The sequence below is a fragment of the Podarcis muralis genome, chromosome 2, assembly GCF_964188315.1.
Source record: "Podarcis muralis chromosome 2, rPodMur119.hap1.1, whole genome shotgun sequence".
Classification (NCBI taxonomy): Eukaryota; Metazoa; Chordata; class Lepidosauria; order Squamata; family Lacertidae; genus Podarcis; species Podarcis muralis.
In genome coordinates, this window is record NC_135656.1 from 68907652 (window position 1) to 68932896 (window position 25245).

General features: G+C 44.0%; 1 protein-coding gene across 2 annotated transcripts in view; it reads left to right on the plus strand.

Moving 5' to 3' along the window:
* The first annotated feature begins 5520 nt into the window (after window positions 1-5520).
* N4BP3 (NEDD4 binding protein 3) overlaps window positions 5521-25245 on the plus strand; it is a 29781-nt gene continuing 10056 nt past the window's right edge. Inside the window, exon 1 of one of the 2 annotated variants that reach the window (XM_077924689.1) lies at window positions 5521-6048. The gene's annotated coding sequence lies outside the window, so the exon portion shown is untranslated. The remainder of the gene's footprint in view (window positions 6049-25245) is intronic. The other variant, XM_028718524.2, reaches the window with a different exon arrangement.

Consider the following 25245-nt stretch of genomic DNA (forward strand, 5'->3'; position numbering starts at 1 on the left):
GGGGAAATTACTATGGGTAAAATTGGCTGGTGTAGAAGTTAAGCACCACTCTGTGGCTGAGGCACTTGTGAAAACAATGCAGGTGTAATGGAGCAAAGTCCATTTTGGGGGCCCGCCACTCAATTTAATCCAGCCCCCTTGGCCATATATGCCCTGGGGTAAAATCCCCCCAAAAGCTCAGCAACTTTGAGGTAAAATTGTAAAAAGAAGCTCAACAACTTTGGTCAGCATGTTCACTTAATCAAATTTGGCCCTCTTTGAAAAAAGTTTAGGCAACTCTGCCTAAGAGGATCAGTGAGGGAGACTTTATTTATATTTATATTTTCCAATATTTATATACCAGCTAATGACAAAAGTCCTCTGGGTGGTTTACAAGTAAAAATTAAAAACAAAAAATACAATAGGGAACTAAAATCTAACCCAGAATAAAGCTGGTAACAGAGAATGACATCAGTACAACCAATAGAAAAAGCAGTAAAAAAACACACATTAAAATGACTTAAAATATCTTCACCTGGCATCTGAAAAAGTCATCATGTAGGTACAAGACAGACCTCTCTGGGGGTGCCAGCACTGGAAAGACCCTCTCCTGTAGCCATCCTCATTTGTTTCATTTTGTCAACACTCTATCCTGCATTCATATGGCAGAAGAGCAGTTCACAGGCACAAAATAATCATTGGCTAGGGACTTACCCCAAACTGAAAAAGAAATAAACTGTTTGGAAAGAGCTGCTGTGCAGGGCCTGCACCACAAGGAAATCTCCTGCATGCAAGATAACCAATTCTCCAACATCTTGGCAAATGTGAAGTTGAGAGTCGGAACATATGCTTCCTGAGATAATGTCTGGTTTGGTCTTTACATATTATCATGATGGCAGAGATAGAGGAGTTCCCTTGTCTTTGTGTCTTCATTTGGCACAATCTCCCTGCACTGATTCAGCCTGGTGACAGCCTGTTTCCTGTAAATGCCAGACTATTATACCAGCAGACAAACTCCCCTATTCTGAAAACCCACGATTCTGAGGGAATTTTAAAACACGAGAGGAATGTCAGGACTATTCCTGCACATGGCTTTTGGGCTGCATGATAATTTCTGAACACATACATGCACACATGCTTCAGGGTGTGTACACCCATTGCAACGTCTTCCACTCTGAAGAATAAAGGATTGAACAGCCTATTTTCTTTTCGCTAAAAAACCACAGCATACCAGTTGCTGGGAATCACAAGTGGGGGAAGTGTTCTGCTTATAGGCTTCATCTGGGCAACTGGTTGGCCACTGTGAGAACAGGATGCTGAACTAGATGAGCCCTTGATCTGATCCGGCAGGTTCTTCTTACATTAATAACAAACAATATAAGAAAAGGAAAATTACAAGAAAGCCCTCTATGAAAAGAAGAGCCTGGCACCTCCTAGAATTGAGAATTATGCCTTATTTTAAGGGACATCTGGGGTTGCTGTTTCCAAAAGATACTCCTATTATATTTTCTGGACCACAGAATGTGATGAGGGTTGGATTTCATTCATTCATTCATTCAAATTTAATTTAATTTAATTTAATATTTAATTTCGATACCGCCGTATACCCAGAGGTCTCAGGGCGGTTCACAAAAAAGGATGCTGGAGGCATCAACTAGATGCTGGCATTGCCATTTCAATGCAGTTTATAGTGCTGAAATATGTTTTTATTAAAGGTCACATCCTGATCTCTATCCTGCATGTTTGGCCACATATATTATACCCTGGTTTGTCTGTTATGTGTTGATGATGATGATGATGATGATAATAATAATAATAATAATAATAATAATAATAATAATAATAATAATTTATTTATACCCTGCCCATCTGGCTGGGTTTCCCCAGCCACTCTGGGCAGCTTCCAACAAAATATTAAAATACAACAGTCTATTAAACATTAAAAGCTTCCCTAAACAGGGCTGCCTTCAGATGTCTTCTAAAAGTCAGATACCTGTAGTTGTTTTTCTCTTTGACATCTGGTGGGAGGGTGTTCCACAGGGCCCAAAACACCACTAAGTGCACTTCTATGGCCAATCAAGTACTTCTAAAAACTATTGTCTGGCAATCTGGGTTGTATTCTTAATGGGCCTATCACTGGCAAGAGACTTAAAATAGTCAAAGAGTCTTATGGCAGCTTAAAGACTGACAAAGGTGTACTCAGGTGGGGATGTCACTTAACTAGTCTGCAAGGTGCCACTATACTCTTATTATTTTTGCTGCAAGAGGCTAACGTGGCCAGCCCTCTGGAAAAAAAGAATAATAAATGTTCCTTCTTTGCTAGGAATCTGTCTCAAGACTCTGGAATGTAATGCATCAGAATTTGGGGTTGTAACACAAAACAGCTACTGGAGAGGACAGAGAAACGGTCTGGAGCCAGTTTTGCAATTTTAGATAGAAGCAGAGCAAATCAGCCAGATAGGGGAGTTTTTGCTGAGGCTAGCATTCAGATAGAAACAAAGGAATCTGGGTCAAGATCAGAGACTGTGCTACCTGCTACATGATCCCATTAACTTCCAATATGCTCAACTATATATTTGTAAAGAAACAAGCACTACCGGGGCATCATAAGCCTCCAGTGTTCTTTCATCCAAAAGAAACTAAAGCATGTCAACATTAGTTCTGGACTACTCAGTGCTTAGGAAAATGGGGAACATGTTATGGTATCCACTGTGAAATTTACCTCATGCATGTGTAAGAATCGTAGGCACTGCAGAGGGACCTATGGAATATCCAGTTTTATTTCTGTGGGGATTCTATAAATTTATTGTCCAGTGCCTCTTATCCCTGGCTGTGTTGAATTTTGGAACTGCTGATATAGCTGGCTCTGGTATGAAGAATTTCTCTCCTTCCGATAGCTGTAAAGGACAATAATTAAATCAGGTGATAGCAGTACTTACTTACCCTCTAATTTCAACATACCTCACCGCCCACAATAGCTGTGGCATTCTGCCTGTCAGAACTACACAGTTTCCCCACATTTTCCTTTTGGCTTCCAGGGCAGGGGTTCTCCGATTGCCAGCATCTAGTTGATGCCTCTCCTCCAGCTCATGATCACGAACCATCCTGGTGGCAATTACTTTTCCATGTAAAGCAATGCTGTCACATCAGGGGAGTGTTTAGTATATTTTTAGCCTCTTTTAATGTGCTTTAGCAGCTGGAAATGAGGGAAGAATTATAGTCAAAAGGTAACAACTGTGGGATCTCATGGCTGAGGAGGAGGGGGCAGCTGGGCTTCAGCTGTGCAGATTAAAATCACAACATGCCTTCCTGACAAAAGTGAGCTTGGGTAAGAGCAAATGCAGGAATGGAGCTTGGTCAGACGTACCAAGACTGAATCTGATTTCCGAGAAGGGTTCTGTTCTCACCTAGTAAGTGAGGCCCCATTTGTCTGTACTGAGTCCCCATTAAAAAGACTCAGTAGGGTTCATCTGCTCAGGGCATCGATCAGCTCTTGAGGCAAGTAGCAACTTTGGGAGGGTGATAGTCATTCAATATGTTGTGGCACCAAAGTGGGATGAGAGACAGGAAGTTGATAGTCTTCTGCGTGTGCCAGCATCCCTAATCTGGCCTCCTCTGTAATGGCGGCCATTTTTAAACAAACAATACCACAGATCTATTAAATGCAATCTTGCAAACTCTGTTCTATGCAACCATGCATGTAATATGTTTTTTGGCTCTAAGTAATCTACTTCAGGCTTCATTTATGATAAAATGTGAAGTAAAACAACAAACGCAAAACAATGTACTTAGGGACCTACTTTTCCAACAGTGGGGCCTTTTTATTTTCATCTCTTACTTGGAACAGCTCTGTTGTGATTTTAGTCTTTGTACCAAACTAGCAGTAGTCTTGCTTTGGGTTACAAAGACTGGCTATTCAAAGACTGGCTCAAGGGCATAGATAAATTTTCCAGCTTAAGTTGGACGTCCACACATTTCTGCTAATGTGCATCTCAAAAACAGATAACAGCTCTACTGTGTTATGCAGAAGGATTATTGGGGAGCCATGAGAATAGCTTGCTGTTATGTTGTCAGTTCCTCCAGCAATGGCCTTGTAATCACCAAGGGTGTTGTGACTACTATATATTTGTCTTGAGTGGAAATGAAATTATTCTCTCCTAACAGGAAAATATTTTCAGTGCTGAACTCAGAAATGATGCAAGATACTGCATAGGGATGCCTGACACAGAAAATCTTTATATAGTGGCTATAACCATCTCTTTAGGGTATCCCAAAATTTTCTACCTGAGGCAACTCCCTCACCCTGTATCATCATGGCTGCCCCACAATAACAGAATTTTCCCTTCCTGGAGATTTACCATAAATCCAACTTCAAACATCTTCCAGAGGGATTGTGGTATCTTTGAACCCATCCCCCCATTGGATTTTAATGGCTTGAGTTAAATTAGTAAAGGGATAGCTGTGTTTTGTTTTTTGAGCTGGTATTTGTAAAACTGCTATCTGCTGATTTAGAGTTTGATTTCATGTTTTGCTTTACAAAGACCTGCTCCTTCCTTATTTCTGCTTATACTCCCAACTCTCTCTACTACTTCTGATTTATTTTGTTCATTTTCTTTCTTATTGGAATCTGTTAAATTGGGTAATGGGGAGATCTGAGTTGTGTAGGAGATCATTGCCCTATGAGCTGACCACAGTGACCGGGTTTCCCCTCCATAGAAAGTTAATTCAGAACATATTATCCATCCTAAACCTTAGGGGTATTTATTTTAAAAACATATATATTTTTGTTGTGGGTCTTACAATAGTTTTTATACTGGTTGAATTATATTTGAATGTATTGTTCAGGGGTTGTATTTAAAAATAATACTAAATCTGTAACAATATTGTAATATTTTATCTATTAAATTTTATGCTTGCATTTTGTTTGCCCACCTTGAGGGGACTTGGTCCAGAAAGGCAGCTTATCAATTTAAAACAGTAGTAATAATTTAAAAACTCCAAAGAAATAAATCTGGTGTTATCAAAGTTCTGTGAAGCAAAACCCACACAAACTGCACATAGCATTTTGACATTATATTCTCTATCATTACCAAGCATTTTTTACTGATAAGAGTGCATTATGGAATTTATAACAACTTCATGGATTAGCCCACCCTTATTCCCACTTTAAAAATGTGGACTTGAAAGTACAGAGGCTCAAATTTAAATATTACCCATTGGAAGACACTGGGCATTTGTTCTTCAAAAGTACACAGGTGTTCTATTCTCAAACACCCTTTAGCCTTGGTTACTGCATAAAGTTTGGGAAATTAAAACACTGGAAGTCAAGATCACACACAGCACACAACTTCTGGAGTGAATCAGCCTTCAACCCAAAACCTGCAAGCAAACTTTTATCAAAGTGCTATAATTTAAATTCTAGGAAGAGCAATTTCCTGTTTTTAATTAAGTCAGCCCCTGCCCTATTCTGCTCCCTGGAGAGTTCCCGTGGGCAACCACCCCAACCGTTCGGATTTTCCAGAGTGATAGATTCTAGCTGCAATCGCTTGCTCTTGATGTCCCAGCTCCGCATTTGCTTCCTGCGTATTCATGGAATAATTCCATACTTTTGCATTCGTCATCTCAAAAGGTGTAATTTTTCCTGGTCTCAGGGGACAATTTAGCCACTTACGCAGGTGCCATTTTACCTGAGTCAGTGGGAGGGCGCCCAGCGCAAGTGGCCACTAAACCTGCCTTTACCCTGCGTCCCATTTGGTTTGGGAGGTTCAAGTTTGCGAAATCCAGGCCGCGCTTTGCCATTGCTCTTGCTGCAGCACCGCGAGGGCCACTGCTCCCTTCGCTGTTACGTGGGTAGGCGCAGATGCTGAGCGGATCCAGACCAGGTTTTGCCTCCTCCCCAGCGGCGCAGCCAGAGACTCCCGGGCTCCTTGCCTGCAGTGGGGTGTTCAAATCTCAGCGAGGGAAGGAAGAGCCGACCGAGGGGCTGCAGCAGCAGCAGCAGCAGCAGGAGGTCGCGGGATGGAGTCCAGCCCAGTCTAGCCGGGGATCAGGCTGCAGGCAGCAATCATGGTGAGTCGCTGCTGGCCGCCGCTCTCCTCGGGGAAACTGTCCCGGGTCCCGGCTAAGGCAGGGACCTGTCCATCTGGCGGGTGGCTCTTTGTTCTCATCCGCTTTCGGACAGTGGCGCTTGCTTCCCCCCTTCTCCCGGGTCTGAAACCGAGATGGATCTAGCCCTCTCTCATTTCGTCTACACGTGGTTCCCCGATCGTTTGCGAATGCAGCCCCGAGCGAGCAGCGTGTCTTCCCTTTGGGGGGTCTGGGACGGGCTCAATAGGGTTCCCTTGGGACGGGGTGGCTGGCTCATGGGGCCGAAGTCTGAGTGTTGCTGGACTGGAAATGGAGGCGTCGGGGCGCGCAGAGACGGGGAGACCCTGCCCGGTCTCGTAACGCTGCTGCCCCGGGCGTCGCAGCAAAGGAGTTCGGTGGTGGAGATCAGGCTAGAGGGCCGCAGGTTTTTCGCCCCGGCGAAGGCGAATGGCGACCCCGCGACTTGGTGTTGGAGAGAAAGGCGCATCCTTTAATTGGTGAGCGCCGTCGTTCTTTGGGAATTGCGCAGCAGAGGGGCTCTGCGCAGTAGAATGCTTTCCCGCTTGCCTGCGTGGTAGCAATGATAGTAGGGAAAATCTAAACGATCCGTGCTGGAAGCTTATGTCAGTGCAGAGGTTGCCTCCCGGGTAACTTTACATTGTGACATTCATTCTGGGATAGCTTTCTACCTAGTCGTAGAGCTGGATAAACCGGAACATGTACTTGTGCTTGTGTTTGAAATTTAAAAAAGCACACAAAACAAACAAAAACCGTACAAGGACTTGACAAGCATCATATGTGGCAAAGATCTGAGCAAATCGCATCACATATTTCTGGCCATCAAACACCCTGACAGTTTACTCCCGGATAGACAGGGATCTGCCAAACGTCTGGGGTTAAAGTGCTCTTTCTTACTGGTATTACATGAGCATTCACGTTAAGTGCTCCCTGGAAATAAAAGTAAAAGCTGGGAAGCAGTTGAATTGTAAAGTATCCTGTCTGTTAACTGAGAGTGAGACCAGCTCCAGATATCTAAAAGGAATGAAGTGCCACTTTTTATTCTTTAATAGCCCCACTGCTCTCTCAGCCAAGGTGGTAAAAGCAACAAAGGAGTAAACTTTTTAAATTATTGAAACTAATCTTTACGCACATTGGAATTGCATGGTGTGGTCTGTGAGCATGGCTCTAAGGTGTGGCAGATAATCTGGATGAATTAATCTGGAATACAAACTTTATGATTATTTTGTATATGTATCCCCTTCTGTGCTATGCTAGCTCCATTGAACGTTATCCTTTCGCCACTTCTTCTGGCCTGTTATTTCTAAGGAACCATGGAGGTGCTCATTCTCTTCCTTTGTGGTCTCCTGCCTAGTACAGGGCAGAGCATTCCTTCCAGAGACCCCCTACTGTGTGACCAGTGAATGCAAGTGACATATTGAGATTGTTAACTAGAGTGAATTGAATGAAGCCAGCACAAGAGACTGCTCCACTTTGCTAGGACTAACCCTATTGTTAAAAGAGACCACCCTGAAGGGCTATGGACCCCCACGAGCAAAAATTCCAGTCCCTTTTGTAACTGGACACCAAACACATGAATATGGTGGCATACAACATAAAGCCAGTGGTTGGCTTAAATATTTGACCTTCCCCCTCCCACTTGTGATCACCTTCAAAAAAGTCATCCTCATAAATGTTAACATTGTAAAGTTTTACTTTAACAACCAGGGAATCCTGAACGTTTATGAGTGACATGTACCTACCCTCCCTCCAGATTATAGTATCTGAAAGTCATTGAGTAATCATGCCCAAGATCACAGGATCTGGAAGGAAAAAACTGAGCAAGTGTGAACAGCATGTTGAAAACACCTGTCTCCAGATCTTCACAGCATGGAAATTGGATAGGAGAAGGGACAAGATGAAACCTTGAAGGACACTGTAGGACATACCCAGGACTAGAGATGAGGGAGACATCTCTTCAGTTCACATTCTAATGCAAATTTACCTAATTTTCACTTTTTAAACCAATAGGCAAACCAGCACACAGTTATTCTTCCAAATTTGCACATCTCTGAATTTGAGATGCTGTTCTCTAGCCAAAAAATGCATATAAGGGAAGAGCATATATTGAGGGAAAGTGTGTATATTAGTGAAAATAATGTCCAAAAATGTATTAAGGAAGGTTGCCAGCAAAGATGCATTGTATTGGGCAGAAATGTACACAGAAAGGTGTTTATTGGGAGAAATGTGCAAAAAAAGTACAGATTTTTGCGTTGACTTAAAAATAAATAAATCAAACTGTTGTGGAAATGGGACAAATTGAGTTTAAGCATGGAAAACGAGAAACCTAGACAAAACAAAACTGACAAATTCATCCATCCCTATCAGAGCAGATTATAGACATCTACCGTTACCCCTGGAATCCCTTTGCCAGTGGTAGAACAACTTGATATCAGTCCTAGAGATGTATGTCAAGCCCCACCTTCACAACCCCAACACATTATTATTATAAGCAACATCAAGTTAGAGAGGTTGGAAAGGCAGGACCATTCGTCCACCAGCATCAGCAGCCCCCACCTGCAGATCAAGCTATAAAATACAGAGCACGGTTTGCCAGGATCAGAGAGTGGGTACACTGCAAAAATAGCTTGAAATGATTCATACTGCAAGCCACGCCACACACTGCAGGGGAACACAATAGCCCCCAGGCTCAGTGATCATCGGGGGAAATTCCCAACGTAACCAAACCCTGAAAGTCTAATAAGATCAACATTGCGCAAGTTATTTTGTTGATCTCCAGGCATACATCATCCAGCAGTGCCACAAGCAAAATATAACCCAGATCAGAAACAAGATTGGCTTGCATCCAGCAGGCCATTTATCTTTCATTACTACAAATCACACGCCGTTTGGGTGGCTCATATGGCGGCACTTTCTTCTTCACTTGCCTTACCAGATTCTATTTGAAGTGTGTAGTAAAAAGTCCCAGAATATTAGTCAAACAGTAAAGGTTGGAGTCTTGACAAAGGAACCCAAGCCAAATTTGTGGGGTTGTAAACTCAAACGAGAGCTTTATAATGCCCCTGAGTTTGCATGTCTTGCTCTTAGGTGAGCGCTTTGTTGCTTTGTACCAGGGGCTTATAAGGCACATGCGTTATAGCAATAGGTAAATAAATAATGTACAGACATGAAGCTGATGACACTTCCCTCCTTTGAGAATGGTGTGCTGCAAAACACAGTGGTCTTCTGGACAGACCTATTTTCTTTTTGCATCCACCTCCCCTCCCACCCAATATTATGAAGCTAACAGCACAGAATTGAACCTAGACAATGTGTTTATTTGAAGAAGAAGAAAAGAAAACCCATCAAAAATGCAAGATTTGAGGTCTTTGGCCAAGTGTAATGTCATGGCAGGAGGAAATGTGGGGATGACTAAAGGCTAAACAGAACACAACGCTCCATCCTTTGTAAAGATATGCTAGATATGCTAGAAAGCTCCTTAAAAATGAGAACTCCTGAAGTTCTGCCTCCGGAACCGGATTCTGTTCGGCATGCTGCAGCCATAAATCCAGGAAGGAGCCTCATAATGTAGTAGATATGAGCACCTGCTCATGTACCGAAGGTCCCAGTTCAGATTGCTGAAGCTCCAGTCAAAAAGAATCTCAGGATCTCATTTCCCGTGAAGGGATGGGGAAAGTGTCTGCTTACTTGAAGACCTTGAAGAATCACTGTAGAAAATACAGTGGTCCGATTCAATTTACAAAGAAGGCAATTTTGTTTCTTGAATCTCCAAAGTCTAATAGTTCTTGATGAGTCATTGGTGTATACATGTCTGGCTTTCAGAACAGAGCATTCTCATTCTGGGATATCTTAGTAGTCATTTTCTCCATCTTTTTCTGAGCAGTATAGATTGTTAGCTATGTAAAGATATATACAAGTCATACTGTTTTAGTCTCTGTCATCCTGTTGTTTTGAATGGTATATACATCATAAAAGCGAGACTGAGGAACAGCTTTAGAAAGTGCTTTCACTATAGCTGCAGGTCATTTAAAAACAAATCTCTTATGCAGGCATAGGCAAACTTGGCCCTCCAGATGTTTTGGGACTACAACTCCCATCATCTGTAGCTAACAAGACCAGTGGTCAGGGATGATGGGAGTTGTAATCCCAAAACATCTGAAGGGCCGAGTTTGCCTATGCCTGCTCTTATGTATGTGGGTTTTTTGGTGTGTGTTTTTGCTTCTTTGCAGGACAATTGGGGTCATAGAATTGGAAGGTACCCCGAGGGTCATCTAGTCCAACCTCATGTGCATCTTGTACATTAGCATTATGATGAATTTGGTTGATGGGAGTTTGGAATCCAACAATACTGTATCTGGAATACCAGTTTCCCCGTTTCTGGTGTAGCGGTTGAGCAGTTCTTTTGCATGCATTCCTTTTTTGAAGGAGAGCTGATCAGTGCAGAAGCCAAGTCTGAGAATACTTATACTCAAAGGAATGTCTGGGTATTGCTTCTAACCTTGAATGCCCCAACATAGTCAACCTTACCTGCCCGGGGGTTTCACAAGCTGCTTCCTGTGAAATTGCTATTTTTAGATTGAGAAGGATACAGGAAACATGAGCCACTTCCTTGTTCCAACCATTGCCTCACCTTCTTTGGAGAGGCAACTGAACAGTTTACACGGGCAGTACATGGAATAAGTCTCTCTTGCTCTCAGGGTGTTGGTCTTGTGCCTAATGCTCTCACTTTTGTACTGTAAAATGTGTGCAAACTTGTTGAAGAGCTGCAATTGGGTGTGGCTTCCCAAAATGTATACAATGGTTGCACATGTAGCAGTGGTCCTGTTCCCCCCACCCCGTCTCCCCACTGCATGAAAGTGCATTTGGTATAGCAAACAGCTCTTGGAGCAACCTCCATGCCGTGGCTCCTGGAGAAGAAATCTGTAGCATTAAATGGCCCACATTAGATGACTGACGAGAGAGTTGAAAAAGTTTGTCTGGGCTGTAATATTGACTGAAATTTACAGTTCTGGTAGCTCCATCTCTAAAAAGAAATAGTAGATCTCTGGAGAAGTGCAGGAAAGGGTGATCAAAATTATCAAGTGTTGAAACGCCACCCTTTGTGGAAAGGGGTAAAGTTATGGTACTACATCACTTTGAAAAAGAGGATTTATGAAAAAATATGTGGCGTGGAAAGAATAGGTAGTGTGATCCCCCTCCATTCCCTTTCATAATACTAAAACTTGAGGTCACCCAATTGTTTCACAGTACACCCAGTAGATTCAGAACAGAGAAAAGAAAATAATTTCAAACGAAGCATAGAGTTCACTTCCATAAGGTATGTTGATGGCCACAGGCTTACATAATGATTTTAAAAGGGGATTAGGCAAATTTATGGAGAAAGATTATCAATGGACACAATAGGTAAATAGAACCTCCCAAGTTTAGAACACGTATAGCACTGAATTTGACTAAACTGCGGGAGGCAGTGGAAGACAGAAGTGCCTGGTGTGCTCTGGTCCATGGGGTCACAAAGAGTCGGACATGACTAAACAGCAACAACAACTCAGCACTGAAATCAAGTTGGAGGTGGTGGTGAAATAACAGTAGAGGGCTGTCCTGCTGTCAGTTTCCCTGAAGCATCTAGGTGACCATTACTAGGAATAAAATGGTGGACTAGATGGACCTTTGGTCTGATCCAGGAGGCCTTTTCTATTTTTATGACATTCACGGTCTCCTTCAGATGTTCAGAATCACAGCAAGCTTCTAAAAATCTGATGCTGATTTAAAAGTCATTCTCAGTGACAGCCACATATTGGAGTCTCTTAATTTGCCTTCTGGTTTATGAGTCTTGGCATAAACTGCAGTCACATTTTTAATACTTGTTCACACCATGAAGCTTATCGCCTTCTCTTTTTTGAGAAAGAAATGAAATTAACATTGACATTCTCAGGAGAGACCAAGAGTTCCTTCGCCCAGAAATGTTACAGCCCACACAAGTACAGTGGTACCTTGGTTCTCAAACGCCTTGGTTCTCAAACAACTTGGAACCCAAACACTGCAAACCCGGAAGTAAGTGTTCCAGTTTGCGAACTTTTTTTGGAAGCTGAACATGCTCCGTTTTGAGTGCCACACTTCCGTTTTGAGTGTTACGCTGAGGTCTGTCTGTTTTTACTATTTATTTTGCGTTTTTGTTTTTGCAGGTCTTTTTGTTTTGTTTTTGTGACTGTGTGGAACCCAGTTCAGCTACTGATTGATTGATTGATTGTGTGACTGTAGTACATTGTTTATTGCTTTCATTTTATGGATCAATGGTCTTGTTAGATAGTAAAATTCATGTTATATTACTGTTTCAGGGGTTGTTTTAAAAGTCTGGAACGGATTAATCCATTTTGCATTACTTTCTATGGGAAAGCATGCCTTGGTTTTGGAACAGACTTCCGGAACGGATTACGTTTGAGAACCAGGGTACCACTGTACTGTATTAGTGTGTTTTGATAGTGAAGTTTCAGCTTTTAGTGTCAGGAATCCTTGAACCTGACTTACTCTCTGAGAATTGGACAAGAACCATGTCCATTTAGCCACCACTGCATCCTTACAGTAATGTGCCTCCAGATCTCTACTATCCCCAGTCATCTCTTGCCTTGCCTTGCTCTCTTATGTGTGCTTTCTTGCAGTTATCGCTTGCACTCCTAGCTCTTCCTTTCCTGCCTTAAACCCTTATTTCTACAACAGAACATGCCCATGCATTGCTTCTAGATCCTAACTATGGATGGTTTCAGGTGTTGCATTGGAGCACTGAAAAGATAACGCTCTTTCCATGCTTCTGGGTAGTAGTAATAGCAGCAAACTATCATCTTCAAAAGGAGCTGTATAAGCTGGATACCTGTGTAGCACATAGCAGAATGGAAGCAGGATGTGCAAGTTATTCATACATTTTCCCCCAGCAGCAATTCTGGTAGTGTCCAAAGCCATCTTCAGTTTCCCAGACTTTGTCTGCTTCAGCTTTGAGCCTGCTTCATTTACCTGTCCCTGACTTAGCCCTGACCACTTGTATTATCTGTCTGTCACTGTCAATTTATTATTATATTACAGATTTGCCCAGTTTGTCCTATTGCTGCAAATACTTAGTGGAACATCAGAAGAACCCTGCTGGATCAGGCCAAAGGAGGCCTATCTATTCCACATCCTACTCTCAAGAATTGGTTGGCCACTGTGAGACTTGGAGAAAGTCCCCTTATGCAGTTGGAAATCCTTGCAGAGGGCATGTGTTCTGAATACTGCCCACTATTACAAGTGAGGTCTCTCTCACCATAGAATCATAGAATCATAGAATCATAGAGTTGGAAGAGACCACAAGGGCCATCGAGTCCAACCCCCTGCCAAGCAGGAAACACCATCAGAGCACTCCTGACATATGGTTGTCAAGCCTCTGCTTAAAGACCTCCAAAGAAGGAGACTCCACCACACTCCTTGGCAGCAAATTCCACTGTCGAACAGCTCTTACTGTCAGGAAGTTCTTCCTAATGTTTAGGTGGAATCTTCTTTCTTGTAGTTTGGATCCATTGCTCCGTGTCCGCTTCTCTGGAGCAGCAGAAAACAGCCTTTCTCCCTCCTCTATGTGACATCCTTTTATATATTTGAACATGGCTATCATATCACCCCTTAACCTCCTCTTCTCCAGGCTAAACATGCCCAGCTCCCTTAGCCGTTCCTCATAAGGCATCATTTCCAGGCCTTTGACCATTTTGGTTGCCCTCCTCTGGACACGTTCCAGTTTGTCAGTGTCCTTCTTGAACTGTGGTGCCCAGAACTGGACACAGTACTCCAGGTGAGGTCTGACCAGAGCAGAATACAGTGGCACTATTACTTCCCTTGATCTAGATGCTATACTCCTATTGATGAGGCCCAGAATTGCATTGGCTTTTTTAGCTGCCGCGTCACACTGTTGGCTCATGTCAAGTTTGTGGTCAACCAAGACTCCTAGATCCTTTTCACATGTACTGCTCTCAAGCCAGGTGTCACCCATCTTGTATTTGTGCCTCTCATTTTTTTTGCCCAAGTGCAATACTTTACATTTCTCCCTGTTAAAATTCATCTTGTTTGTTTTGGCCCAGTTCTCTAATCTGTCAAGGTCGTTTTGAAGTGTGATCCTGTCCTCTGGGGTGTTAGCCACCCCTCCCAGTTTGGTGTCATCTGCAAATTTGATCAGGATGCCCTTGAGTCCATCATCCAAGTCGTTGATAAAGATGTTGAATAAGACCGGGCCCAAGACAGAACCCTGTGGCACCCCACTAGTCACTCTTCTCCAGGATGAAGAGGAACCATTGATGAGCACCCTTTGGGTTCGGTCAGTCAGCCAGTTACAAATCCACTGAGTGGTAGCATAGTCAAGACCGCATTTTACCAGCTTCTTTACAAGAATATCATGGGGCACCTTGTCAAATGCCTTGCTGAAATCAAGGTAGACTACATCCACTGCGTTCCCTTCATCTACCAGGCTTGTAATTCTGTCAAAAAACGAGATCAGGTTAGTCTGACATGACTTATTTTTCAGAAATCCATGCTGACTATTGGTGATCACAGCATTCCTTTCTAGGTGCTCACAGACTGTTTGCTTAATGATCTGCTCCAGAATCTTCCCTGGTATTGATGTCAGACTGACTGGGCGGTAATTATTTGGGTCCTCTCTTTTCCCCTTTTTGAAAATAGGGACAACATTTGCCCTCCTCCAGTCTGCCGGGACTTCGCCTGTTCTCCAGGAATTCTCAAAGATGACTGCCAGTGGTTCTGAAATCACATCTGCCAGTTCTTTTAATATTCTTGGATGCAGTTCATCTGGCCCTGGAGACTTGAATACATCTAGACTAGCCAAGTATTCTTGTACTATCTCCTTAGTTATTCTGGGCTGTGTTTCCTCTGCTGAATCATTTGCTCCAAATTCTTCAGGTCGGGCATTGTTTTCTTTATCAGAGAAGACTGAGGCAAAGAACGCATTGAGGAGTTCAGCCCTTTCTGTGTCCCCTGTTTGCATTTCACCATCTTCTCCTCTGAGTGACCCCACGGTTTCTTTGTTCTTCCTTTTGCTACGAACATACCCATAAAAGCCTTTTTTGTTGCTTTTAACCTCTCTAGCAAGCCTGAGTTCATTTTGTGCTTTAGCTTTTCTGACTTTGTGTCTACACGTGCTGGCTATTTGTTTGAATTCCTCTTTGGTGGTTTCCCCCCTTTTCCATTTTTTGTACACATCCTTTTTTAATCTTAACTCAGTTAAAAGTTCTTTAGATAGCCACCCTGGCTTCTTTAGGCACCTTCCATGTTTCCGTCTCATTGGTATTGCCTGAAGTTGTGCTTTTACTATCTCCCTCTTAACAAACTCCCAGCCATCTTGAACTCCCTTTCCTTTTAGTATTACTGTCCATGGGATCTCACCCAGCACTTCCCTAAGCTTTATGAAGTCGGCTTTCTTAAAGTCGAGAAATTGAGTCCTAGTATGCTTGGCTGCTCCTTTCCGCTGTATAGTAAACTTCAGAAGAGCATGATCACTCGCGCCTAATGATCCTTCCACTTCTACCCCACTAACCAGGTCATCAACATTGGTTAGGACCAGATCTAAAATGGCTGTTCCTCTTGTTGCTTCTCTCACTTTCTGGACAATGAAGTTGTCTGCAAGGCCAGTGAGGAATCTGTTTGACCTTATGCTCTTGGCTGAGTTTGACATCCAACAAATATCCGGGTAATTGAAGTCCCCCATTACTACTATCTCCCTTCCTTTTGCATGCTTGGCCATCTGTTCCAGGAAGGCATCATCTATGTCCTCCGTTTGGCTTGGGGATCTATAGTAAACTCCCACAATGAGGTCACTGTTATTCTTCTCTCCCTTAATTTTGACCCAAATGCTCTCACTTTGGCTTTGAGGTTCTAAATTTTGGATCTCTTCACAGGTATACACATCCCTGACATATAACGCCACTCCTCCTCCTTTCTTGTCTGGTCTGTTTCTTTGAAATAGATTGTATCCCTCCATTATTACATTCCAATCGTGGGATTTATCCCACCAGGTTTCAGTGATGCCTATTATGTCATATTTAGTTTGCTGTACCAAGAGCTCAAGCTCATCTTGTTTATTTCCCATGCTTTGCGCATTAGTGTACAGACATTGAAGTCCATTAATCATTCCCCCGTGTCTCTTATTTAAGGATTTTTTCCTCCCACCACTAGGTCTGCGTGCTGTTTGCTCCATTCGGTCTATGACATTTGGATGATCATCTTCATCAATTGATAGACTCCTACCTTCAGGAGCACTGTCTCCCTCCCCCACATTAGTCAGTTTAAAGCCCTCCTGATGAGGTTTCTGAGATTTTTTGCAAAAACATTCCTCCCAACCGTTGTGAGGTGCAGCCCATCGCTTGCCAGAAGTCCATCTTCAAGAAACTGCATTCCGTGATCTAAGAATCCAAACCGTTCCTGTTTGCACCATTTGCGAAGCCAGTTGTTCACTTCCACTATTTTTCCCTCTCTCCCTGGGCCACGTCGTTCAACTGGGAGGACAGATGAGATGACAATTTGTGCATTTAATTGCTTCAATTTCCTGCCCAGAGCCTCGTAATCTCTTTTGATCTTCTGGAGGCTATTGTTTGCAGTGTCATTGGTTCCCACATGAACCAAGAGGAAGGGGTATTTGTCAGTGGGTTTTATGATTCCTTGCAGTCGTTCAGTTACATCTTGGATCTTAGCCCCGGGGAGACAGCACACTTCCCGAGACATCTTGTCAGGCCCACAGATCACTGCTTCTGTTCCCCTCAGTAGGGAATCCCCTATCACCACTACACGCCTCCTCTTAGGTCTGGTCGGGGTTCTTCTGTGAGCTGTCGGTTCCAAGGTCACCTGGACATTCCCAGAGGACTGCCTTTGCTCCTTGTCTTCATATACCTGATCGACTGTAATGAGGGAGAGATCCTCAAATGGAGTCTGCTCTTCGTCTTCCATGCTAGGGGAAAGGACCTCAAAGCGATTGCGTATTTCTAAACAATCAGAGCGAACCCTGGGCCTCCTACTTCTTTGAGTCACGTTTCTCCATATATCTGGCTCCTGTGTTGGTGAACTAGCCACCTTCTCAGGGGAGTCCCCTGTCTCTTCCTTGGTGGAGACGGTGTGCTCTGTTGCTTCCAAGAAGAGTTCCAGCTCTCTAATTCTTTGGAGCGTAGCTACACGTTCCTCCAGTTGCTGGACTTTGTCTTTTAAGAGGGCAATCAACATGCAATTGCTGCAGGTAAAGCTGCCTGCAACCTTTGGCAAGATGGCAAACATTGCGCAGGAACCACAGGCGACTGCAGCTGTTCCCTCACCCTCCATCTTGGGAACGTGTTGTTGGGGGTGACTACAGTGGTCCTCTATCATAAAAAGTGTGGAGACAGGACAAATAAATCCCTCCCAAAAAACCTAGGTCTCCCCCAACAAATGTTTGAGACTAGCTCCCCTAAATCTAAAATATGGATCAAACTGCGCGCGCCACTAGGCGCGCGCCGCTGCCCTGAAGCTCTGATAAGCTCCTCCCACAGCTAATCACCTACCTCAACAGAAGCCCTGCCCCCTCTGACCTTTGCCCAGAGAGAGCAGAGATTTGTATATTGGCATAAATGGAAGGGGGTCTGATCCTACAGCGAGGCACTAGTTCCCGTGTGTGACAAAATAAAGTGTCAGTTGTTATTGAAGTCTGCAGAGGCTAGACTCTTGGCAATTCCTGCAGCAAGCCAGTCTCTCGCCTCAGTTCTTTTTTTAGCACTTATCTCCACAAGAATTGCCAATTTAGCCCAGTCTTCTGGCGATCACTGGCATTTCAAAATGAGGTGAAAAGTCATGCAAAGCACACACATTGTAAGATAATATACCTCAGAAATGTCATACCCCTATTTTTCATAATGTGATGGAATTTTGCCCTAAGGCTTGAAGGATTTATTTTCCTCCACCTATGTAGCACCAATTATTCTTGCTCTAGTTACCATTTATAGCATAGCTGCCCAATTTATCTTGGTTAAGTTCTGATAAAGGTAAAGGTACCCCTGCCCATACGGGCCCAGTCGTGACCGACTCTGGGGTTGCGTGCTCATCTCGCTTAAGAGGCCGGGAGCCAGCGCTGTCCGAAGACACTTCCGGGTCACGTGGGCAGCGTGACGAAGCTGCTCTGGCGAGCCTGCACCAGCGCAGCACACGGAAACGGCGTTTACCTTCCCGCTAGAAAGCGGTACCTATTTATCTACTTGCACTTAAGGGTGCTTTCGAACTGCTAGGTGGGCAGGAGCTGGGACCGAACGGCGGGAGCTTACCCCGCCGCGGGGATTCGAACCGCCGACCATACGATCGGCAAGTCCTAGGCACTGAGGTTTTACCCACAGCGCCACCCGCGTCCCGCTAAATTCTGATACTTAGATACAATCTGTGTTGGAGATTTTCATAGGTCAGTTAAAAATTAGGTGAGAGTATCCTTTAATCAGTTTGCAACTAGCCCTAAGGCAAAGCAATCCTATGCTTTAATTTTTCTTTTCTTTTTTGGCGAGGGGGGCGGAATGCACTACCACTGCACTGCTGGAACATCCCCACAACCTCTATTTATCAAGTGGGGGACACACACACACACACACATGCAAATACAAAAGCAGCATTAGAAAGGGAGACATCAAACAGGGCCAGCATTCCTGGGAAAACTGGCACTGCCCACTGTGAATCAGGGATTGTGCCGGCAATGTGACTACACAGCACCCAAGTAATTTCCTGGGCAAGAGGCTTGCAAATATCAAGTGTAGCCCTCCTGCGAGCAGGGATTAAAGATTCAGGTAGGGAGGTAAAAACTCTTTGGCCAAGCAGCCCAAGGGAGGGGTTGAGCTGTGTAACAAAAGCAGCTGGCTACAGACACTTGCTGACAGCAGCAACTTTCAGTGACTCACTGCATAGAGCACGGGGCTGGGAAGCAGGATATGAGAGTGTGAGCCCTACTAGAGGGAGGGGGCAAATATGGCCGTGCTCACCTTTTGTAAGCCTAGCCACACACACACACACACAGCAGGGAGGGAAGAGGGGAAGAGAAGGAAAAAGCTATGTCGGGGGCAAAAGAGAGTGAGTTTCCAAGGCTTGAACCCACACTGCAAATACAGTGGTACCTCAGGTTACAGACGCTTCAGGTTACAGACGTTTCAGGTAACTGACTCCGCTAACCCAGAAATAGTACCTCGGGTTAAGAACTTTGCTTCAGGATGAGATAAGAAATTGTGCGGTGGCAGCAGGAGGCCCAATTAGCTAAAGTGGTACCTCAGGTTAAGAACAGTTTCAGGTTAAGAACATACCTCCAGAATGAATTAAGTTCTTAACCTGAGGTACCACTGTACCACAGAGCAAGAGGAGCAGACAGTTAGTAGGCACACCATGGGGCACTTTTTCCCCTCCCATCCTCAGCCTGAACAACCATGCATAGATGCCAGGAGCTCTGGGCCTGCAGAAGAGCAGGCTGGAGGTCCCTGGTTCAAATCCAAGGTGCAAATCCACGCTAGGGAAGGTGAGGGGACACCCTCCACACACAGCCAGAATAGCTCCCTTGGTTAAAGTGTGGGGCTGATGATGTCAGGGTTGCAGGTTCGATCCCCGTATGGGACAGCTGCGTGTTCCTGCATTGCAGGGTTTGGACTAGATGTTCCTCAGGGTCCCTTTCATCTCTACAATTCTATGATTCTTTGTACCCAGGCGCATCTGTGCCAGTCAGGAGGAGTGCTGCATGCCCATTAACCTGATTCCTGCAGGGGCTGCCTAGCCCTTTTTGCTCACCTCTGCTCTCTGGCAACCTGCATGGTCAATCCACCTCCCTCTCACTTTTGCAAGATAGGCCAGCCCTGCCAGGTAGCATCCCAACAGGACCTATTGCTTCTTCTAGCTTTTTGTTATAAAGCAGAGCATTCACTGAGCGGAGAATATCTGGCAGGAGACATATATCCAGAAGTTTAAAAATATGTGTTCATATATTTATATGTGAAGCATAGACAAGAGGCCAAGTGGAAGAAACAAAATGTAAGGTTTGTATTGGAAAAGAATGTGAATAGGAAGGAAGTGAATGAAGGTATATTTGGATGGATTTGGAGCAGTATGCGGAGTGCAGAAAGGGTTGAAGAAGTATGATGGTGCTTTTCCTAAGGGTCCTAGAGTCCAATGTGATATTGTAGAAGATGGGAGATTCTTCAATAGATGATTGAAAGGAAACTAAGAGGGAAAAGGAACTAGATGAAGACTTGGATAGAACTACATGGAGCAAATTCAAGAAAAGGGTGGAGTCCGATGATGCCCACAAAACATTTCAGAAGACAGAGAACAGTGAAGAGTCATAGGACATCAGACTATGAACTGAACAGTAGAGAAAGAGATCTGGCAGGAACTGGCTTCCATCCCAGTTGGCATGACAGGTCTGACTGAGGAATTTCCATACAGATTCAATGTGTCACAGTCCTAGTGTTACCTGAACAGGTTCATCCATGTGAACCAGCCCAACTTCATTTTATTCCAGTTTGTATGCCACCTTTCCAAATTACTGTGTTTGAGGTGATTTAGAACCCTAGGAAATGACAAAAACTACGCTAGAAATCACTGCCGCCCTGTAACAATTCAAAATATAACAAAAAACAATTAACATTCAATAATTTGTTTCACATATAGTATCAACAACATGACAATAAAAGATAATGACCCCATTAGCTAATCATGAAATTATTATGAACAAAACAAGACGGTATTAGGAAATATTTATTTTATTCCATTCTGTATGTGAATTGCTTCCTAGAAAATATCTCAAAGTAATAAATACATCAACAATAAATATGTGCATGCGCGCGCACACACACACATATAGTTTCAAATATAAAAACAATTTCAGTTTGATGCAGATACTGAGTGGGATAAAAATATCCACTGCAAAGGCTTGTTGAAGAACAGAAGGCATTCAATAGACTTTGAAAAGATAACTGAGGTGGTATCTGTCTGATAGAAAAAGTATCGAGTTCCCAAGAGTTGGTGCTGCCATTCTAACGGCCCAATTCCTACATTGTACAGAATGGGCCTCTTGATTAGATGGCATATGCAGAAGTCCATTTCTCTTCACAGTGCAGTCATTGGTTGGGTATATAAGGAGTAATATACTCTTATATTCTGGTCCCAAGCTCTATAGGCTTTGTACACCAGCACCTTGAACAAAGTCTGGTAGCTAATTGGCAGTGGGTGTAATTCTTTCAGCAACAGCATAACACGATGGTGATAGTCTGCCTCAGTGAGCAGTTGAGCCACTGCATTTTGCACTATCTGCAGTTTCTGAACCAACTTCATGGGCAGCGTCACATGGAACCTCTTGCAGTGGTTCAACCTGGAGGCTACCAGTGCATAAGCAACCATTTTCAGGCTGTCCTGGTTCAGAAATGGCTGTAGCTGTATTGCCAACCAAAGCTGGTAAAAAAGCACTCCTAGCCATGAAGGTCACCCCAGCTTCTATTTATTTATTTAAAACCATATGCACCACTTTTCACCACATGTCTCAAAGCAGCTTACAGAAATAAAAACACCCAAGATACAATAAGTACAGTCATACCTCGGGTTGAAGTAGCTTCGGGATGAATATTTTCGGGTTGCGCTCCCCGGCAACCCGGAAGTAACGGAGTGCGTTACTTCCGGGTTTTGCCACTTGCACATGCGCAGACACTCAAAATGACAGCATGCACGGAAGCGGCGAATCGCCATGTGCGGACGCAGGTTGTGTTTGCTTCAGGGCTCCAGAACGGATCCCATTCGCATCCAGAGGTACCACTGTAGAGGGGAGAACATTAGAACAACATTCATGGTGTGAAGGTCTCCTGGTTTAACCTGACACCTGAAACTTAGCAAGGACAGTGCCTGCCTAATTTCTAATGGTAGGGAGTTGTAAGTCTGTTACAATGGAGGCATGACTTCTTGTTAACATGAGTTGTGCTTCTGGTCCAGTTCCCCGGATGATCTCACTGATCAACCTGGGACATATGGGGTAAAGCAGTCAGTAAGGTATCCTGAGCCCAGGTTGTTCAGGACTTTGTACATGGTAGTCCTTTGTCATGTGTTGGTGGTAGTCTCTTTCTATCACCAGTCTAGCCAGAACATTCCACAATAGTTGAAGCTTCTGGATGAAACACAAAGGCATAGTCTTGAGGTTATCAATACACATGGAATTTGGTAGCCAGGTCATCCCTAATCAGGAACTGCCACACTTGGTGGGCATACATAAAAAGAACTCCCAGTCACTGAGGCCACCAAGTTAGTTCCAGGAGTACCCCCAAACTATGTACCTGCTCCTTCAGGAGGAGTGGAGCCCTATCCATAGTGGGCAACTGCCCTCTCTCTTGTATCTGGGAACCAGCCTCTAGTGTCAGAGTTGGATCCAGGAGCACACCCAGTCTACAAACCTGCTCCATTACGGCAGTACAACCCAATAGAAAGGCAACTGTCCCATTATTGAGACTTGGGAACCACTTACCCGCAGCGCCTCCATCTTGCAATGATTCAGACTCGGTTTTTTGGCCTTCACCGAGTCCACACTCTGGTCCAGGGCATGCACAGTCTCTCCTGATTCAGATGGGGTGTGAGCCTCTAGGCCAGGAAAGTTTCAAGAGTCTTGGCACTGTGTAGGAATCTAGGCCGCCAAATCCTCTGGGACATCTATTGAGACGCCCCATCCTATCTGCCAGTCAACACGGGATAGGATCTTTATAATGAGCCTTTAGCTACTGTCGCTACCCTTTGTCATGTGCACTGGGGACCCAATTATGTGCACCAAGGGTGGAGAGCTCTTATTCCTCTGCAAGAACTGTGTCAACATCTGTTAAAGCTGGGCGGGCTCTCTGCCACAAGCCTACTTTGAACAGACTGTATATTATCAGTACATGTGGGAACATAAATGAGCTGTGTGGAAGTCTGTTGCCATGGGAACCTTCCTCTTTGGGACTGCCTTGATCTACTTGATATGACTGGAGCCGACTTCCTGGCCTCTACAAGAGGGAATGCGGAGTCCCGGGTTCTGTTGACAGTTTGACTGTGGACCTTTTTCCGCACCTGTTGGCAAAGCCCCTTTAACATTGTTCTTCCGTACTTGTGGCAGCTTTTTGACTCAGGGTTATGAGCATGTTGGGCTGATTCATTATCTGATAATTAATGAGCCTGCAGTGCTTAGGGTCATTATCTTGCAGGGTCAGAGCATGAACATTTGGCAGCAAGCTCGTTTAAAATGGAGGTGCAGAGAGTGCTCTGAGGTGCTAGCCTTCTTAGAGCCATCGCCTTGGGCAATTCAAGAAATCAGCCCTAATTTGGTAGTGATGGAAACTGGAATATTAAGATTACCTTCTTAGAGGCCTGTGAATAAATGGAAGGAAGTGTAGAATAGAGCTCCTCCCCCCCTCCCCAGGTTATGACTTTTGCTTTGTGATGTTTAGCTTATTTTTTTAGTTGATGATTTAAGTGTTTTATGAATTGTAATTGTTTTCCTGATGATTTGTTAAATATTCTATGTTGTTTATGGTGTATTTGTGATGTATCATGTTATTGTTATTTATTGTTCGTAAGCCGCTTTGGGATTCATTTGAATGAAAAGGGGCATAGAAATATAATAAATCACATCAAATCAGTGCACTGAGCTCTTACAGTGGGCATTTAGGCTTACCTATGCAGAGGATGACCGTGCCTTCTGCCATCTTATAGTGCCTTATGCTACCTTACCTGACTGGTACACCAACGCTGACTATACTTGGACAGAGATAGCCTGGCTTCAGTGATCCTGGCGTGTCTTGGTAACCTAATTCGGTCACTGTGAGGTGTTGCATGTTGGACTGCCTTTGATGATGGTCCAGAAACTACAGATAGTATAGAATACAGCTGCAAGAGTACTATTTGTTATACGGGACCACCTCTCCCGGTATGCCCCACAGAGGACCTTAAGGTCCACATATAGCAACACCCTAGAGGTCCCGGGCCCTAAGGAAGTTAGATTAGCTTCAACAAGAGCCAGGTCCTTCTCAGCACTGGCTCCGGGGCCTGGTGGAACGCTCTGTCTCATGAGACCAGGGCCCTGCGGGATCTGATTTCTTTCCACAGGACAGAGTTGTTCCACCTGGCCTTTGGCTTAGAATCAGTTTGATTCCCTCCCCCTCTTTCTTTTTCCTTTCTCCTCCTATGAAGAGACTGCATCCTAATGTTTTAATGTTGTATCTTAATCTTTTAAATTGTATTTCAATCAACTTGTTTTTATTATTGGTTGTTAGCTGCCCTGAGCCCGGTCTTGGCTGGGGAGGGCGGGGTATAAATAAAAAATTATTCTTATTATTCTTATTATTATTTGGGGCTGGGTACTATGAGCCTATTATGCCAACTACACTGGTGCCCAGCGTGTTGCCAGGCCCAAATCAGAGTGCTGATTCTGACCTTCCAAGTCCTTCATAGTTTGGGGTTGTAGTATCTGAAAAACCGCTTTCCCTCCTTATGTACCTATATACTCCAAGATCAACAATGGGGATCCTTCTCTGAGTGCCACCACAGCTGAGATACAACAGGTGGCTACGAAAAATAACTGGGCTGCTCAGTAGTGGCTTGCCAGAGAGGTTCTCTCTGCTGCCTAGCTAGACATCTTTTTGTCCCCAGGCAAAACCCTTTCCTATTCTCACAGGTTTTTAAAATCTGTCGCTTTTAATTTCTTTATCTACTCCCCCCCCCCTTTGTGTGTGTGCTTGTTTTCTTTTCTGGAATTTGTTTTCCTGTCTGGAATGTTGCTGCCTCTTTTAATGCTGTTTCTGCATTGCATTTATTTTTTGTGATTTTTTTTATTGTTTTAATAATTCTTTGCCCATAACCCAAAGAATAACTAAAGCAAGCAAGCAAGCAAATAAATAAATAAATAAATGGATACTATTTTAAACAGTAAATGGGAAGATATAATAATCCCTGGGTGTAGGAAACTATGTTATCAGGACTAGTCTAGCCTATTGCTTGCTGTGCTGGTTTCTGCTCAGGGAGTTTTTGTCGGACTTCCGGGAGCATTCGGAAATATGGCTCTCCACCTGCTGTCAGAAGTTCACCTTTATTTTGCTTCATGTGTAAACCAGACCTTGATCTGTGGCATTGGGAGACCAAACATTCATT